The following is a 20296-nucleotide window of genomic DNA, read 5'->3' as shown; positions in this document are numbered from 1 at the left end:
TAAGCTAAGAGGTTGAGAGGTATGCGAATATGCACTCCCCATAAAAAAGGAAACAATTAGAACTGCAAAATAGTTGTAAATAGCTCATACCATTTTTTTAGTCATACATGAACAGCAAACCCTACAAGAAGCATAATTTACTGCAAACTGTAAAAGGCAGCCAGAGTGCTCAGTCACTCAGATGTACTGCTATCTCAAAAGGAAGTAACTGCTGGTACCTTTCACCTGAAAACTTGTTTAACTGGGACTTCCAGATAGAGTAGATATAAAAATACAATATGACACCTACCTGAGACAGCACTAGCTATGGCTATTTGCTTTTTTTTCATGTAATTCAGTGTTTAACTGCAGATCTCCCATTTCATGCTTAGCAGTTTACTATGGCTGTTGTTTTAATAGAATTTTGATCTTTACTATAGAACCCATACACTTCAAGAAAGAACAGTGACTTTAACACAACTTTGTTTTCAGAAATTCGAATCAGAATCTATAACCTCCTCACCTGACCTGAAACCTTTTCATTACAATCTCCACAACAGATACTTGCAGTATGAATTCACATTTACAAGTAGCAAAAACTTCTTCGGAACGGAATATATAAAGAGAAACTGAAAGCTATAAATTAAAAATACATACATTAAAAATACTTGCCTTTACTGCTTGTTCAGTTAATTGGAAGTTGCACCTCTTTAAACTCAGAAAATGCATTTACCGATTCAGGTCCCCCTCATCAGTCACTGGTGATGCCAATGTCCTATTCACTATCACTTGGCAGTGATATTGCTTGCTGTCAAAAGATGGACAATACTTCACATGAATCAAAATAAAATCTACATGCATATATGTGTTCACTCATGTCTTTTTGCATTCTATCACAATGAAACCACACTATCACCAATCATAGGAAAATTTCTGGCTAATGAGTCACACAGGTTTTGAACCACAATGAAATCTTGAAGTCTCCAGCTTCAGAAAAAATCCCTTAGCAAACGAGCCTGAGACAGAGAACAAGAAGAAATAATAACTGGGAGCCCAAAGCACTTTCTTTGACATGGAAGCCAAATTCCAGAGCTATCAATTTGCATTGTCTTTTGAGAAATTACTTTACCAAACTGGTCTCCGTCCAGCATTTCTCAAGCAGTCACTACACGACACAGGTACTGGAGCAGGAAGGAAGACCTCAAGTCTGCTGTTGAAAGAGTGAAACAGTAGGCTATCAGTAGGCAGTGAAACTGAACAAAGTGCACATCGTGCAAACATTGTAATGTCTCAACTGATCTTCCAATCAGGGAAAACACCTCTAAACTACGTCATTTCATAAATATGCTACCTAGCCTGTTCTTCTGGTTTCGAGGCATTTTTTCACCAAAAGAATCCTAATTAAATGTTAAGACAGAATATAACTTTTGCAGACACAAATGTTTCCCATTTGCTAACTAGCAGGGTGAGAGCAGCTTTTAAAATAGTTTTTGAGTGACGGACACCTTAACTTCGTCATTCCTGCTTAACTTGCCAAATTCCTTTCATAATGAAGTTACTAACTGAAACGACATGCTCATTTTCCTATCTCCTACATTTACAGTAATGCCATAGCCATCAAGCAGTGGAAATGACAACAGGACAACAAGGCAACACATATTCGTGAAATATCCAGCCCTGACTCTTAGTCACTGTAAAGGTATCCTAAATGAAAAGCATTTTTTTTTCTTTTCTGCTTCTTCTGCTTAATCCTATTGATAAAGGAAACAGCTTAAACTTGTCAGAAAAGTTCAGGAGATCTAATTTTAAAGTTAACCTAAGACATCATGTTTGACATTACACACTTAACTTCTTCTTGAACTGGATGTTTGAGGTTAATCTCCTACATTTTGTTTCTTAACGTTCTCTTCTGTCTTAGCTGCAGAGCGTATACAAGGGGAACCAGAAAGAAGGAATGGAACTTCTAGCCACAAAGTAAACAGTTAATAAGTAGTAGAAAACAGAATGAACAAGGACAGCCAGGAATTCAACAGAAAGTATTAACTCACTACAAACAAGGTTAAGGCTTGAGTGTGTGGAATAGATAGTTATACTGAAAATTGCCAGTTACCTCATTTTACATAACTTCTCACTGACAGCAACAAAATATATGGCTGGAGTAGCCAGGGATGAACACATTACATAAATGTTTTTATCATATTTTTGCCTCTGGTCACTTCTGTCAAAGGATTTTTTTTAACTTGTTAACAAGATAACTGTATTAAATTTGATTGTCTTGAAGAAAAAACTGCAGGAGCAACTGGACTGCTTGGACTAATGCAGTATGAAAGCAGAGCCTAATGGAATCAAACCCACAAGTACAGAATGAAGTTCTTTGTACCATATAACCTTAAACCTCAGTGCTATTCTACCAAATGTGGTAGGTTCCACTATAACAAACTGAACAGCTACAGAGGATTATGAGCAGGTCATAATCACAACCGGCTTATTATGTGTTTGAGACATGGATGTCAAGATTCATGTCTCGAACACATAATAAAGGGCATGTAGTGCATGGAACTTTATCTGCTACATGTACGACTAGTTACAAAAGAAAAAAAAAACGCTAAATGTTTTGCCAGTCTTCAGAGCCATAAAGCACTTGGCGAGTGCTGTCAGAAAGACAGTATAAGACATTCTATTAAGTAACAAAGAGTCAAGGATACATTACTGGCACAGTCAGCAGGCAGAAACAAATCTATTTTTTCTGCTGCTCTTGTTTTCTGGCCAGTACTGGCAGGTTTAGCTGCCTAACTTGATATCCAAACTTAGCAACAGAAGCAGAGAGTGCTTAACATTTATTAAGAAAGGGTCTTGTGCTATATAAACTTTCAACTGGCTTGTCTTTTTCCAGATATCTGAGTGTAACCACCCAGTTCCATGCACTACATGACTATTACTCTGTACTCAATAAACACTTTTACAGACAGTAGGTAAGTTTTAGTACATATATTTAATAAAGTATATTGTGCTAACAGATACAATGTAAGACCTTATAGCAAACATTTTAACACTCTCACGACTATGCACAGACTATTTCAAGCGTGTGTCTTTGCTGTACAAAATGAGAGGACCATGTGATCCCAGACATAATGCATGGCATACATTCCCATTTTCTTAAGAAGAAGCATGCATTTATACACATTTGTACACTTTAGCTATGTATGCATTTAATACCATGGGATCACAAAGTAAATGTTAGAAACATACTGCAAATTTAAATTCACGTTTAACTGAACATTATGTTAGAATTACAATTTGTATGGCTCAAAGAGGAATCTTAAGTAGCAATTCTGGAATTTTCTGGAACAGACATCATGTCATCTGTCAGTGAATCTAGAACGCTGTGAGCCTTTTCCACAGAATGGCTATCAGGAGTTCATAAATATGAATTCCAAGGTGCAAAGAGTTGTACAAAATTTTAGGGTTCTATGGTGTTTTTTTATTAAAAAAAGATGGAGAGAATTTTTTTTCTGCTGCCACTGACTTTGGCCATTTTGCATTCATATTTAATAAAAAAGGCAACATTTCTATTGCACTGAGCCAGCTGGTCGCAATCTTTCATGTGTCAAAGCCCAAGTAATCTGACTGCCTTTCCATCCATAGAACACCTTCTTCTGGATTACTTAAAATGGCCATTCAGTTCTTTGCAGCTAAGGCGACGTAACCAAGAACAGTTTATTTTTTGCTGATAAGCTCAGAATGCAGTATCTCCAGAAAGACTCAGTCTTTGCAGCAGTGGGGTCTCCAGCTTTACATTGTCCTATGTTGTTTTAAACATGCAACCTGCTACCCGAAGCTTTTATCCTTGCCTAAAAAGATCAGCTCTTGCCAGCACTGATTTGCTTCCTTGTATGTTTCTCTCTTCTTCTTCTTCTTTAGCTAATTGGTTTTTGAGCTCTTTATTGAAAGAGACCTAAGGAGGCCTAGGTCACTGCTATATTGAACATGTTTTCTCTTGATCTGTTTTATCTTTATTACTACCAGCCTATTTCGAACCTTTATTTTTAATAAGGCTACTTGATTACAGATAAATGCAGTTTATTGGCGCCAAAGGTTCTGGACCTGGGCGGAAAGTAATTCCTTGGGATAGCATGTTAAGCATACCCAAGCCCTTTTGGAATATGGCCCGTAATAATTGATAGAAATTTGCAAGCTATGTACATCTGCATTATTAACTGCAATTAACTGTAAAGTAATATAATCATACAAATAATGAAGGCATTACAGCTGTGGCGTATGGAACTGTCTCAAAAAAGTAACATGGCAAAAAAGTAGGAAAAAATAAAAAGAACCTCAATGAACATTAGATCTAAATAACTGTCAAAAAGACTTCAACAAGCTAATGTAATGTAATTACAGCAGAGCAGGTATCAGTCATTAATTTTATGTACTCTCTTGATAACATGGGGCAGCAATACCATGAAAAATGAAAAAAATTCAAAAACAAAGGTGACCATTTGAAATGAAAAAATAAAATCCAATCATAAAATATTTAATATTTCAAAGGACTACTTTTAAGATGTTTTAAAATGTATATGGTTGTTGAAACTGGGGAAACACTTTAATTTAATATGCTTTGACAACTGCAAACTTTAAAATCTAAATGGTCATAAACATCTTAAAAATAGAACATATAATGTCATGAAAAAGCATTATTATAATTTCATTCCTGGATCCCATAAGTTTGTTTCTAAATGTACATGTCAAATCTCTTAAGATATTTTGGAATTCTATAACTTCTACTTGTGTTGCATAGAACAGAACAGGGTTTGTTTGTCTTTCGGCTTTTTCCCGGTAATGATTGGCAGTAGATTTTTTTGCGAAATGCCGAGGTGCCAGCTCGACGTCCAACCTTCAACGAAGGCACGACAGGGTGATTTACAAATATATTCACACTGACTCATCACTGTTCTCCTATTATGACAGCTGATCATGTGACTGCATAACATAACTGACTAGTTCCATCAGTGAACTTAAACAGTTTAATTACATTATTAATCTGATAAAGCATTTAACAATTAAGAATATGAAAATTGCTAAGTACTGGAATTCCCTTCCATTAATCTTACAAAGTACTCCCTCCTTTACTGATTTCAAATTTAGACTAAGACAGCACCTCAGAAACAACTGGCTATGCCCATGTTGCTCTCCTGGATAATTCTCCAACCACCTTTCACTTATAAGTACCTTATCCTTTCTCTCTTCCAGCACTACTGTTTCTCTCATTCTCTCTTTTACCCACTAACTCTCTCCCCCTCACTGAATCTCTATTGTCTAAGCACTCTATATCTCTCCCCTCCTTTTCTGCCTGAACCCTCTCCGTAAAGTTCATCTTCTATATTAATATGCAACTTAGCAACTGATCATTTACATTTGTTATAACTCTGTAACCAAGTGCCTAAATGATGTACTACTCTGCTGAATCTTTGTATTGCTAATGTATTGTAATCACACTAGTTCTAGTCAAATGTCTTAAATTGTATTGTACATTCAAGGAGCTTTTCTGCCCGGGTCTCTGCTGAAAACGGGCTACCAAACCCAGTCGGACACTACCCAGTAAACAAATGTAAAATCAAAATAAATAAATAAATAAATAAATTATTGTGACCAGGTATTTACTAAAGTACTGTTTTCTCTTTCTCATACTTTTTTGCAACATCTCATTTTGGTTTTATTTTATTTTTCACAAATTTAGCTTACATTCCCTCTTCTGTCTACATTTGTAGCACCACTTCCTGTACTAGTTCTGAAAAAAAAAAACATTTTTGATATGTTTTTCTGAACCACATACAGGTAGTTCTGTTGCACAGATGGGTGAAGTCGTGAATGCAGTGCCAATGAATATAGTTTAAACAGTTGACCTGGAAATGAACAGGTGTTGGCCAGCAAGATGGAAAACAGCAAGTGACAGTCTGTCCACATTGGGGGAGGGATGGAATAGGACCACTTACTACAAATGACTCTTGGTAGAGGGCATACCTTTCAGCATCTTACAGTAAGAATTCTGGATAAAGCCAAAAATAATTGGGGGGACAAATGCCTAAAATCAGCAACAGACTTTAAATATTTCTCTTACTAACTCAGAAGATAGCTAGAATAACAAGTTTTACATTAGCATGCATTTACTGAAATCTGAAAAACAAATATCTGTCATTAATATTGAGTTATGTGCTCAGTGATTTGCCAGAAAACCACAAATTTTATGAAGAGCAGACTGAAAGTAAGAGGTACACATCTGGACATTTTGTGAAATTCTGGACAGATGAATGGTAAGGGTAGAGGAGAGGGAAGCAGTCTTTCACAATTAAGAGTTCGCAGGGCATCACAGCACAGTAGCATGTGGTGTACATGTGCCCATACACGCCTGTGTGCATATCACATAACTAACTCCCATATGCAGGGCATCAGAGCACAGTAGCATGTGGTGTACTTGTATGCATACAGGCCTGTGCATATCACATAACTAATTCCCATATGCAGGGCAACAGAGCACAAGGTTCCCTTCAAAATAGCTAAAACCCATAACATCTAAAATCATAACATCGAAACCATAACATCTAAAATGTGCATCACAGCACGGAACACTACAGATCACATGAAAATAACATCCCTTCCACATATAATGACACCAAACTAACAAACACACTTTTTACTATGTTTCAGCAGGGGGCAAGCCCCCCTGCACCCCCCATGTGGGGGGCTCTGCCTCCTCATCCCCCGTAAATTAAATATACCAACTCCGAGATCGCACTACAGTGGGAAAAAGTTAATTTCCTAACCCCACTGTATCACGATCACCATAAATAATGTACATATAATGTCTATATCACTTACCTGTATGGCCTAAAAAACACATACAGTGGATTCCTACACTATATAAATAATAACTATAGAAATAAAAACTACAACATCTTATAGTGATATGATAAGATTAACAGATTAAACTATAAAATTTACACGTTTGATAATACACTATTACATATTATACATTTTAGATGTTATGAACTTCGATGTTATGGGTTTTAGATGTTATGGATTTTAGATTTTATGGTCTTGATGTTTTGATTTTAGATGTTATGAGTTTTAGATGTTTTGAAGGGGAACTGAGCACAGTACCATGTGATATACTTGTGTGCATACAGGCCTGTTTACATATCATATAACTAATTCCCATAGTTTTGATACTCTCCGTGGCTTAGTGATGCTCTTACATTTATACTAATAATTTGCTGCTTTGGTGATGCACCATAAGGTGCACCAATGTCATTTCTTACAACTCACTACTCTTTACATCTTTGGGGGATAGTTCCGTGTTAATTAATTTCATTATTTTTTTGTGCACTGTCTTCTTTCTTACATCTTGCTTACATTTTGTTATATTGTACATCTACAATTTCTTGGGGATTTTTTCCTGAGTCTCTGCTGAAAATGGACAACATAACACGGTCAAGCGTTCATAGGTTCATAGGTGTACGCTAGGCTAATGGCCCTGTTGTCTTTACAAGCCTAGCCCAAAAAAACTGCCCAGGCACCATGCCACCCGATGTTAGTTCACACTGCCCCTATCCAGTAGGGCAACTGGAGTGATCCCTGGGGTGAACTTTCTGTTATTACCCATCCATTTGTCAATATTTCTCTTGAAGACGGCCAGCGAGGTGCTCTGTTTGACATGAATGGGAAGCTTATTTCAGAGTATGGGCAGTCTTTGGGAGATGAACCTGTCCCTCCACCATGTTCTGTTAATTGCGGTAATGAGGTTGTGATTGCTAGAGCATGAGGCGCGGGGGGATTGGGATTTCTTTAAGTGTAGCATTTCAAGTAGGGCTGGGTCGGACATGGCTTTGTAAGTCAAACAGAGAGCACCTCTAAATAGATGATAAGAGACTGAGAAGAGCTGAAGTTTCTTGAGTCTGTCCATGTAGGACATGTGTTTAAGGCCTAGAATCCTTTTTGTGAGGTACTTTTGTGGCCTCTCCACCTGTTGCAGCTGTTGTAGGTGTCTGGTTAGGTACATGCCAAACGGGGCATTATATTCGATGACTGATCTAATGAGGGATAAGTAGAGAGGGATGATAGGTTCATAGGTTCATACTAGGCTATCTGCCCTGGGGCAATTATAAGCCTAGCCCGATTCTGTATGGCTTACGCCACCCCTTGATTTGAGTATACTGTGCCCTTTTTAAGGTTTAGTTTACTGTGCCTCTGTCTAATAGTGACACGGGAGTAATCCTCTTTCTTCTTGGATGCGAAACCTTTGGTTATAAGATGTGCCACGTAGAAGGACTTTCTGATCACAGTGGTGATGTGGTGGTCGAAGGTGAGGTGGCTGTCAACCTGGGTGCCCAGATCTCTTATGGCCCCTTCAGTGTTTAGTGGGCTCCAATCAACGTGGTAATTCATGGGAACTGAGTTTTTTCCAAAGGGGATAATAATGAATTTTTTGACGTTAGCTTCAGGCCATGGTTCCAACACCAGTCACTGGTCTCAGTGAAGCCCTTTTGTACGATGTCTGCGTCACTTGGGGAGTTGATAATGACTCCTAGCTGACAGTCAGTTCCTGGATAAGAAAAACAAATAAATATACAAATAAATAAATAAACAAATAATGTGTTATTTGGTGGAAAGCAGAAGTCCTACAGTATAATGTGGCTTTGTCCTGTAGTATATGGAGTGGAAAGGAGAGACAACTAGGTGGCTACACTGATGGAGGAAAAAATAAACAGCCCACTTTCTGTTACCTAGAAAGGTGAGTGAAAACCATACTGGCCAGTGATGCTCCCATTCCATCTAGTAAGCGGTGTAGTAATTGAAGACCAGTTAGCAGTACTGCTGTCCACTAAAGATTATGGACAGAATCACAAATCAAATTATGGTGAAATGACTGCACATCCTCTAGTACATGGGAAGCATCAAAAATTTAAGTACTTATGAACATAATAAAGTAGGTATACAGTGGGGTGACCAGTCAGGATGAGTGGAAACACAGGGATCCTGGTGGTTGTAAGCTATCAATTGTTGTGTGGAGCTAGGGGTTTTCTAATGCTTGCCCCAGCTATCCAAGACTGTATGCATGCAATGCAGTCATCATGGCAATATGTAAATGTGCATTGTTTCACCACATGACTGCAAGGAGGCTCTAGCCTTGAGGTCACTGCAGGTAGCTTACTGCCTTTGTCAGAGTGTGAGCTTGTAATGGAATGCTCCTTCAAACTCTGTGAAAAAAATTCTGAAAATTGGTTGCTCCATACCTCTGACCCTGTCTCGCTTCATCCACTGTCCCTATAAGGGTGGACACCCTGCTGTGTACTATCAGACCAGTTTCCATCTCATATAGTATTTTTTCTGGTGAACTTCCGGGATCCCTCCCACATTCTCTCCCAAGGTCATACTATATCATTATAACACTTTGTCACCGCTTTACCTTTCCAGATGAAACAAATACAGCGGCCCACTGATTCTACTCTCTCCAAGCAAAACGTTCAGAATATGAAATGGTAACTAAGTGTAGGTCTTCAGAGGTACAAATGAGTACCTTGCTCCTGTGCAGCTGAACAGGCTTCATCTCACATACCTGATGTAATAAAAAGCATGTTTCCTTACCTCTAATCGCACAGTATCATGTCTGTGGCTTTCAAGCCTTCCCTAATCACCTTCCTTCCTCATTAGCTCCGCACTTAAAGTCCAGAGGTACAATTAAAATGAACAGCATTTGTCAAAGGCCATTGTCATCTCTCTGCATTGCTTTCCTTCATTTAAATTTTACTATAGTCACAAGTGAAAGGGTCAGTGATGTGACACCTCTTTTATTATTTTGATTGGGTTAGTCCACTTACGGTTTGTTAGAAATAAGTGGTATTCCTAGTACTTTCCGGACTATATTATTTAGGAACTGCTCTATTTTAAGCATTACTTAAAACAATCATAGAGTTTGATTATAGTTGGTGTGATGGTACAGCGGTTAGTGCTGTTGCCTTAAAGTTACAAGGTGTTGTGTTCAAACATGGCTTCTAGCTGCTGAGCGTGAGGCTCTACTTGTGAATGCACAGGATCCATCCAGGTATTATCTGTGAGTGCACAGGATCCATGCTGGTATTACCTGTGAGTGCACAGGATCCATCCCGGTATTACCTGTGAGTGCACAGGATCCATCCTGGTATTACCTGTGAGTGCACAGGATCCATCCCGGTATTACCTGTGAGTGCACAAGATCCATCCTGGTATTACCTGTGAGTGCACAGGATCCATCCTGGTATTACCTGTGAGTGCACAGGATCCAACCTGGTATTACCTGTGAGTGCACAGGATCCATCATGGTATTACCTGTGAGTGCACAGGATCCATCCTGGTATTACATGTGAGTGCACAGGATCCATCCAGGTATTCTGCTTTTCCTCCAACCCTCTGAACATGTAAGTTGGCTACTCTAAGATTTCCATGCACACAATGTACTTGTAATTGTGTGTCTCCTCTCTTGGAGTAGTTGTTCAGAAAAGACTATGATGGATTCAGTTGCTGGTTAATAAATGAAATACACGTAAATATTGTGTAATAATAATACCCATTTATAGGTTAGTTCATAGGTTAGTTCTAGGCTAACTGCCCTTGTGGGCCATTTTAAACCTAGCCAATTACCCAATGTGAGAATCAAACCCTGTACCTTATGTCTATAAGGTTAACACATTCACCATTAAGCCAACCTCCCACCCACATTGTTAACCATGGGGGCCCACTGGACACACAGTCCCGTTTTAGGGGCAACCCAGGATCAATGTCTCATTAAGTGACTTGCTCAAGATCAAACAGTAGGGAAATAAGGGTTGCGGGAATCAAACCCTGCAGCACAGGAACTACAGTTCACAGGTTTAAAGATCATGTGCATTGGCACAAAAATGAATGCATCATCTGCACTCATTTTTCATTATTTTGTGAAGTTCAACAGTGTTTAGCAGCTAGTCCAATCCTGTTTCCACATAAAATAATAAATTTATGGAAAATAGGATTACCGGAGTACTGCACTGTTACGGCCAATGCTGACACGTTTTGCAGAGTTGAGGCTCTGGTGGGCAGTCCATTGTGACATGCAGTTGGGGGCAGAAGCTTTCCCATTTCAGCTTCTTCCCATAAGATTAAGTTTTTATTTTCATATGTTATCACCTTCCTTCAATGAAGTACCCATGTAAGCTTAGTAAGCTTAATGGGAGGAAATGGATATGTCCTTTTATGATTTTTTTTTCCTTTTGCCCCCCCCCCCCCCCCCCAGCTCTTTTACTGCTTGTGGGTCTTGGCTGCACTTGCAAATTTAATGAGAATAGCTGCTCAGAAAGTACTTAATGAATACAGCTTTAGTTACTCCTTTGTGGATATTCTTTGACTTTGTCATTTTATTTTTATTTTATTTTTTTTACAGCTGTTGTTTCACGAAACTCCATCCTCAGGTCATCATGACTAGGCATTCTATGACGTAGTGGAATATGTCTCCAATAAGAAATTGCATATAATGATGGAAATGCTTTTTTTGTCTGTGTGTGTGTGTGTGTGTGTGTGTGTGTATTTGTGTTTGTGTGTACTTTCAACGCATAATGGAAAAATTTCGACTCTGTTGGGCAGAAACCACTCAAAACGTATTGCCACTGCTAAACCAATGTTGCACTGATTTACAGAGGGTAACCTGAAGTCAGTTAACTGTGCCATTCTGACAAGTTTTACAAAACTGTTACAATTTAGCTATACAAAATAAACAGTCATTTATCTCCTCTGTTTAGGTGTCTTGTCTCACTGCTTGGACTAATTTTTTTATAAGATGGAAGCGAGGGTAACAAGTGTTGCCACATTTCAGATTACTGGCTTCATACATTAAATACGTTATTATAACCTGTGCCTTCATGAATAACTAATGTAAATGACACCCTAAACTCACTTCTGACATGGCATATCTCATCTATACTCAGATTGCACCGTTATCATTTAGACTGCAAGTAAACATTCACATCTACAACTGTCTTTTGCCATCCAGTTTTTCCATCACCATTTTTGTACAGTAAGGCCAGTTAATCGACTTGAGTTAGTCCGGCAGTTAGCAAAGAGTATTAAGGCTATGAGCTGTTAGTAAGCTGCTCTGTGTGGTACAAGGTTTGATTCTCTCGGCCATCATTTGCTTAATGTGTGACCTTGAACAAGTCACTTAACCAGACAGTGCTCTGTGAAACTGGGTTAGGTTCCTCAATGGTCTTTTGGACTTCATAGGTTCACAGGTGTTTACTAGGCTAATGACCGCAAGGGCCTTTTTAGCCTAGCCATACATCCCAAATCTTGGACGAGTTCTGGTACTCTCGATAAGTGCAAACAGGGGCTTGGGAGATTAAACCTTTTAAAGGCAGGGGCCTGAGAGATGAAGCATTTACAGGTTGCCTCTATCCATTAGAGACATAGGTGCCAAACTAAGGATGAATTTCCTGTTGCTCAACCAATTGTCCAAGATGCACTTGAATTGGATTAGGGAGGAACTCTGCTTTGCATGGATGAGGAGCCTGTTCCAGAGATGGGGTAGTTTCTGGGATACATACCTGTCTCTAGCAGGTCCTATTTATATCACAGGCAAGGTTTAAGTCTTTACAATGGGTATTTCTATTGCTGTTTGTTTTGTGGATATACAGGAGGTCCATCAGAGTGGGGTCTGACGATGCCCTGTATGCCAGGCATAGATCTCCCCTCAAAAGCCTGTAGGAGACAGAATGCAGGGGATAGGGCCTTGAGGCAGTCTGCACAGGACATTTTACTTATAGGGTTGGGAGGGTGGCCTAATGGTTAAGGTGTTTGCCTTACAAACACAAGGTGCAGGGTTTGAGTCTCACAAGGGATAATTGGCTAGGCTTAAAATGGCTCGCAAGGGCAGTTAGCTTAGTATGAGCCTATGAACCTGTGTTCTTTCAGTGATGAACTTCTGTGGATGTTCCAGTTGTTGGATATGCCTGCTTAGGCACATACCAAAGGAGGCACTGTACTCAATGACAAGTCAGATGAATGTCGAATACAATGGAATGATGACTTCTTTGGACCTAGATGCCATATCTTTGCTCAGAAATTGCACAACATAGAATGATTTCCTCACTTCTGTATACATGTGATGGTCAAAGGCTAGATTATGGTCTATGCGTGTCCCTAAGTCCCTGACTAGTGGGTCAACTCTATGGATTGTGTTGTCAATAAGACAGGTACCAGAGGTGGATGATTTCCCAAAGGATACTAATATGCATTTCTTGGCATTTAGTTTTAGTCCATGGCTCTGGCACCAGTTGTTTGACTGTATCAGCCCTTTCTGGAGAACATTTGTGTCAGTGTAGGATTCAATGACAGCTCCTAATTTGCAATCATCTGCAAATTTAGTCAGCCAGAGACCACTGACATTGGCCTCAAGTTCAGAGAAGTAAATAATGAAAAGGAGTTGTCCAAGGACTGATCTCTGAGGCACTCCCACTTGTGACTGGGCTCTTTGTAGAGGTGGGCTTCCCAATTCTAACCTCCTGGGTCCTGTCTGTGAACCAGTTGGCCATCCACCGGGTGATATATGGGTTTGTACCTAACCTCCTGAGTTTGTCAACAATGCCCGAATGGGGTAGTGTGTCAAATGCCTTGGCCAGGCCAAGGTAGGCAGTGTGAATCTTTTGCCTTCATCAATTCCTGCCTTTCTTGTTAAGTGGTACAGACTATTTGTAGGCTTCTGAGCCCCCAAGCCCTTCTGTGTTTGAGGGAAGCCTTCTAGCTTGTTTTTTTTTTTCTTGTAACTAGCCAGTTTTCTAGTTTCAGCACTCAAATCTGTTTCTTTGATCTCAGCACTTGTTCAGAAAAAAAAAAAAAAAAAAAAAAAATTTCATCTGCTTTTACTGTACTTGTGTTTTTACCTACTTCTTTTTACTTTTGCATCATCTTAAAATACTCAATTGTATTTATTACTGCTTGGTGTAACTCATTCTAAGCCTTTTGGTTTAAACACTTTGGCTTCGGACCAGTTAGTTGTTTTGCACTGAGAGGTTTGTGGTCTGCACTGTTGTGGCAGAACAGGTAGCTTACATCCTTCTAGGTTGAGAACTGCTGATTGAGGGCTCAGTGTCTGTTATTCTAAAAGTGTATTAATTCTGGTTTAAGCACTTGGGCTTTCAAGCCAGTTATTTTACATTAAGAGGGTTCGTGGTCTGCACTCTTGTGGGAGGAGAGGCTGGACTCTGCCCTTCTGAGCTGGGAATTTCTGGTTAAAGGCTTATAGTGCATGCATATCTGAACTGTTTCTTACTGAAGTTGGTGCGCCTTGTTTGCTGTGGCATAGACTGGATTCGGGCCTGCTGGATCTAGCTTTGTCTGTGTAACTTGAGCACTAATCCAGACATTCTCTAAAGTATTCAATGGTATTTATTACTGCTTGGTTGTAACTTGATTAAAGTGTAGCTATCATTCAAGTCTTTTGGATTAAGCACTTGGGCTTCAGACCAGTTGTTTTACATTAGGAAGGTTTGTGGCAAGCACTGTGGTGGCAGGACAGGTAGCTTTCATCCTTCTAAGTTGGGAACTGCTGATTGAGAGCCCAGTGTCCAAGTGTATTAGTTCTGGTTTAGGCACTTGGGCTTCAGGCCAGTTATTTTACATTAAGAAGGTTCGTGGACTGCACTCTTGTGGGAGAAGAGGCTGGACTCTGCCCTTCTGAGCTGGGAATTTTCTGGTTAAAGTTTTATAGTGCCTGAATATTTGAACTGTATCTTACTGAAATTGGTTCACCTTGTTTGCTCTAGCATAGACTAGATCCAGGCCTACTGAATCTAGCTTTGTTTATATACTTGTTGTTTGTTTGCTTGTTATTTCCCTGGAAGCTAATTCACCTAATACGCAACTTCTCAGCTTCTGTGGATCACTAGTGATATCTGCATTGCTTACTGTACTTATTTCCTTGTTTCACTTGAAAGAAAGTTACTGTTTGCCGTTTTTGCATTTAGTTACTTGTATCACATTGCACTCAAGTTACCTGGCACTTGCTCACTAAAGCAATTATATAAGTCAGCACTAAAAATTAAAAGCACTACACCCTCACTCCCCACTGGCCCTTGTTTTCAATTAAGGATTTCCCAATATTATTCTAGCATGTCCAAAGGTCAGTTGTCAATCTCCTCTCCGGTCCAGCTGGTGAATCTGGGAATCTTGAGGCAATGTTATAACTGCCTCATGTACACAGACAACCCTCTCCTCCTCCCACATAACACAAATACTTGCGAGAGATGCAGCTATTTAGCCAAACTGGAGGCTGAGCTCTCTCAACTCAGGACTGGCAAGACCAGACAGGAGGAGAAGGCAACTACACACACCACAAAACCAGCCTCACATAATGCTACCACTCCACTGAATCAAACACATAAACACACAAAGACATACTCGAGGCTCTGAGTAAAATTTACCTAAACAGCAGAGGCCTCCAAAGCAGACACCCAAACAACTGCTACCTCAAGACACCCCACAAGCAACACATAAACCACAAAAGCAGTGTGCAAAGCAGTCACAGCCCTTAAGGCCAAATACAACACCAAACATACTTGTCATAGGTGACTCCATAGTCAGACACACTGACGTCCCACTCACCAGGCTGAACAAGGAGAGGGTCACAGTAAGCTGCCTATCGGGCGCTAGAATCCGCCACATAACACAAGCACTCGGGTCACTCCACAGCAAGTACAAATATGACACAGTCATTGTCCATGCTGGTGTGAACGACCTGAGACGCATACCTCCCTGGACTGCATGAAAAGAGACATAGAGGAGCTCTCTGATTATGAAGCCCAGGCAGGTATGACCCTAACCCTGAGCAGTATCCTTCCTTCACCAAGAATGATGCCACAATATAGAGACAAGATGATCAGCTTTAACAATTGGCTTAATGTCTGGTGTCATTCAAAGGGGATCCAGTGTCTGTCTGCCTGGGATGACATGCTTGACAAGCCACGCTGCTTCGCAAGGGACGGCTTGCACCTGTCACCCTGGGATTCGGATATTGGCTAAGGCTCTTGCCACCCCATAGTGCCTTTTTTAGGCAAGGCTCAAATTCTAAACCTACCACCCTAGAAAACAAAAATGGGAAGAAATTGAGGGTAATGCTGCTCAATGCCAGAAGTCTAAATCTCAAAATGCACGCACTCGAGGTCCTTCTCAGTATGGAGAACATCGATGTCTGTGCTGTAACTGAAACCTGGTTCAAGGCTCCTGAGAGCACCCCGGCACTATTAGGTTTTACCTCCTATCATGCGTTCCGGCCCCAAAACCCGGACCACTCCACAAAAGGAGGGGGTGTATCCATATTCATAAAGGATACCCACACCTCCAGGTTGGTGGCAATGCATGAAGCTTCGGAAACCATCCAGGTGCAACTAACAATAGGCAAAACTGCTCTACAAATTGTAGCATGCTACAGGCCACCCTCTCAAACTCAGGAACCCCACACAGCCTTCCTGAAGACACTGGAGGGTATAAATGTATCTCCAAACACCATCATATTGGGTGACTTCAACTACCCGAATATAGACTGGGAACATTACTCAAGCCCTAACTTTCTAGCCCAACGGTTCCTGGAGTTCATAAATTCAAATGCCATGGAACAGCTAGTCACTGTTCCCACGAGAGGAGAAAATATACTAGATCTCATTGTCACAAACATGGGGACAAAATGCTCCACACCGGAAGTATATCCCTCATTGGTGAGATCTGATCATAAACTAATCTCACTGGAAATCCACATCCCGCCCCCTTCCCCAAACAAAAAAGACCATAGTGAAGAACTTCTCTAAAGCAAACTTCACACTACTCAAGACTGGTGTGGTATCCTTCAAGGCCCCTGAGTCAGAGGAAACCACAACCCAAGCTGCGGAAGCCCTTACAAATGCCTTCTATGAACACCTCCAGGACTGCATGGATCAGGCAATCCCAAATAAAACCAAGACTCTTTCCACAAAGGGCAAACGTCCAGTCTGGTGGACCCCAGCCATTAACAAACTTTACAATAAGAGGAGAAAGCTATTACATGATAGAACAAAATCCATAAAAGGGAAGTCACCCCTGATCATTATTAGTAAAAAATACGAGCACTCATAAAATCAACTAAGGCCAATTTTGAGAGAAAATTGCCATGGATTCAAAGGACAATCATAAGGCCTTTTTCAGCTATGTTAGGAACCTGGGTGGAAACTCACAGATATGCTCAGAATTAGTCCAAAATGATACAAAAATCACTGAACCCACAGACATTGCCAACATACTGGCAGACAGGTTCAGTGCAAACTTCACCCCTCTCCCCTAAAGGAGAGATAACTATCCCAGCCGAGTGTAGCCTCCCGGACATCTCAAATGCGCAGGTGAAAGCTGCTCTCTCTAAAGCTAAAAACACAGCATCAATGGGACCGGATGGTGTCCCCGGCTGTGTGCTACACGAGCTAAATGAGGAATTAAACCCGCACATAAGGCAGCTGTTTAATCTCAGCCTTACCACAGGATACGTGCCCAAGGAGTGGCGACGGCAACTGTGGTCCCACTCCACAAAGGTGGCGCCTCACGGACCCTGGTAATTACCGCCCCATAAGCTTAACAAGTCTAGTCTGCAAAGCTATGGAGAGGATCATAATGGAGCTCATAAACAAAGATATAGGGGACTTGCAGACATTGGACCCGACCCAGTTTGGCTTTGTCAAGGGAAGATCATGCCTTTTGAACTTGGTCGACTTCTTGAAATAGTCACCAAGGCCATTGATGAGGGAAAGGCAGTCCATACAGCCTACCTTGACCTTGCAAAGGCTTCGACACAATACCCCACTCGGGTATTGTAGAAAAACTTACCAGCTTAAATGTAAACCCATATGTCACAAGATGGGTTGCAAACTGGCTTAAGGACAGAACCCACAGGGTTAGAGTTGCTGGCGCTGTGTCAGACTCCAAGCCGGTCACAAGTGGTGTCCCACAGGGCTCGGTCCTTGGCCCCCTATTGTTTGGCATCTACTTCTCAGAAGTACAGGCCAACATTGGAGGACTTTGGCTGACAAAGTTTGCAGATGACTGCAAACTGGGCCATAGTGGAAAGTGCATCGGACACTGATATCCTTCAGAAGGGACTCACGGAAACAGATAGCTGGTGCCAGAGCCATGGCCTGAAGTTAAACGCCAAAAATGTATAGTCATACCCTTCGGGAAAAACAAGGTAACCCCAAGCTACCATATAGGTGGCAATCCACTAAGCACAGAAGAGGTTATCAGGGACCTGGGGACCCAGGTTGACAGTGGCCTTTCTTTTGACACTCACATTGCTAAAGTGGTTAGAAAGACCTTCTACATTGCCCACCTGATCATGAAGGGATTCACATCCAGATCTAGTGAGGTCATTGTTCCCTGTACTCTTCACTTATCAGACCAATGATCGAGTACAATGCCCCATTCGGGATGTATCTCACCCGACATCTGCAGCAATTGGAGAGACCCCAAAAGTTCCTCACCAAAAGGATAAAGGGACTCCAAAATCTGTCATATGCTGCCAGATTGAAGAAACTCCAGCTCTATTCAGTCGCATACCGTCTGCTCAGAGGTGACATGTGCCTGACATACAAGGCCATGTCCAACCCGGAATTAATGGACATGCTCCACCTCAAAAATCCAAATCCACCAAAACCACTAGAGCAAGCGACTTAAACCTTAGCACGGATATAAATAGGACGTGCTGGAGGGATAGATTTATCACTCAGAGACTCCCTATGCTGTGGAATAAAATCCCGGTCCATGTGAGGCAGAGCACCTCGCTGACTCTGTTCAAGAGAAATCTAGACCTGTGGATGGGAGATCGTAGGTTTACCCCGGGAATCATCTCTGGGTCACTGCTGGACAGAGGCACAACAAACTAATGGGCACAGTATTTTTTCATATAAGGGGTGGCGTAAGCCACAATAATTTGGGCTAGGCTTATAAATGCCTTAGGGCAGATAGCCTAGTATAAACCTATGAACCTATGAACCTATGAATTGCTTTGGTGACCTTATCAAAGAAATCCACCAGGCTGAGTAGGCATGACCTGCCCTTGACGAAACCAATCTGGGTTGGGTCCAATGTCTGGAGGTTTACTATATCATTATTGATCATTTCCATGATAATTCTTTCCATGGCTTTGCATATAAGACTAGTGAGACTTATGGGTCTGTAGTTTCCAGGGTCTGTAGATGGCCCACCTTTGTGCACAGGGATGTCTGTTGCTGTTCTCTATTCATGAAGCACAAAGCCTGATTGGAGGCTACAGTTAAATAGAAATTCCAGAGGGTCTGACAGGTCAAATTTCATGCTATTTAGAAGGCATCCTGGGATACTGTCTGGGCCCACTGATGCAGTGTTCTTGGCCTTAGGGAGACCATTAAGGACCTGTTCCCTAGTGATAGCAGGGGGGGTTATACTTGATGGCATTTCCTGAGGGAAGACTGCAGGGAGAGAGGGGTAAAGTTGGAGCTGAACTTATTGGCCTGTAGGTTTGCTATATCTTCTGGCTCAGTACACGTGGCTCCATTTACAATGAGCTCTGCACACAACTATGTATTGCCTTTCAGGTTGTGGACATAGCTAAAGAATGCCTTGTAGTTGTCCTTGGCCTGTGAGGCCAAATTTACCCCAGATTTGGCTTTGGTAGACTTTATTTGTCCTCTGAGATGTTTGTTTAGTTTGGTGAGAGTGCTTCTATCATGCTGGGTGCTGAATCTCATAATCTTTGCCATGATTTTTTCCTTCTGTTATACAGCCTATCGATGTTGTGATTCTACCAGGGTGGCTTGCTTTTTGCGTTAGTTCTGTACTTTTTCTTGGTGGCTACAGCTGCCTCTGTGCAGCTATTCACATGCTTGTACAGGGTTTCTGTGAAGAGTTCTGCATAGGCAGCAGTGTTCTCAGGGTTTATGGGGGCTTGAATGTTTGCCAGGTTATCACTTAATAGCAGGAAGGTAGCCTTAGAGTAGTTCCTGAATATTCCAGGTTTAGCTGGGAGTCCAGGTTTTATTTTTACTTCAAAGGAAATCATTTTGTGGTCTGACCTTACCAGGGAAGACATTACAATCGAATTTACCAACTTTAATTAACCCACTGTTAACTGGGAATCTTGTACGACACCAAACGTACAAGCACAGAGATTCAGGGTATGGGCATTACAACCTTGCACTGTCAGTGTGCCCTCCGAGGCTTTAAACCATGCTTAGCAAACAAGGAAGACAAATCGAATGCCAAACGTCAG

General features: G+C 41.1%; 1 long non-coding RNA gene across 1 annotated transcript in view; it reads right to left on the bottom strand.

Annotated features, from left to right (window-relative positions):
- Positions 1-656: 656 nt before the first annotated feature.
- The window catches only part of LOC122794427, a 489792-nt gene continuing 470152 nt past the window's right edge, over positions 657-20296 (bottom strand). Inside the window, exon 4 of the long non-coding RNA XR_006363643.1 lies at positions 657-787. This is a non-coding gene — a long non-coding RNA (uncharacterized LOC122794427). The remainder of the gene's footprint in view (positions 788-20296) is intronic.

The sequence above is a fragment of the Protopterus annectens genome, chromosome 2.part1, assembly GCF_019279795.1.
Source record: "Protopterus annectens isolate FY-2018-M chromosome 2.part1, PAN1.0, whole genome shotgun sequence".
Taxonomy (NCBI): Eukaryota; Metazoa; Chordata; order Ceratodontiformes; family Protopteridae; genus Protopterus; species Protopterus annectens.
This window is presented reverse-complemented; position numbering and strand designations above follow the sequence as displayed.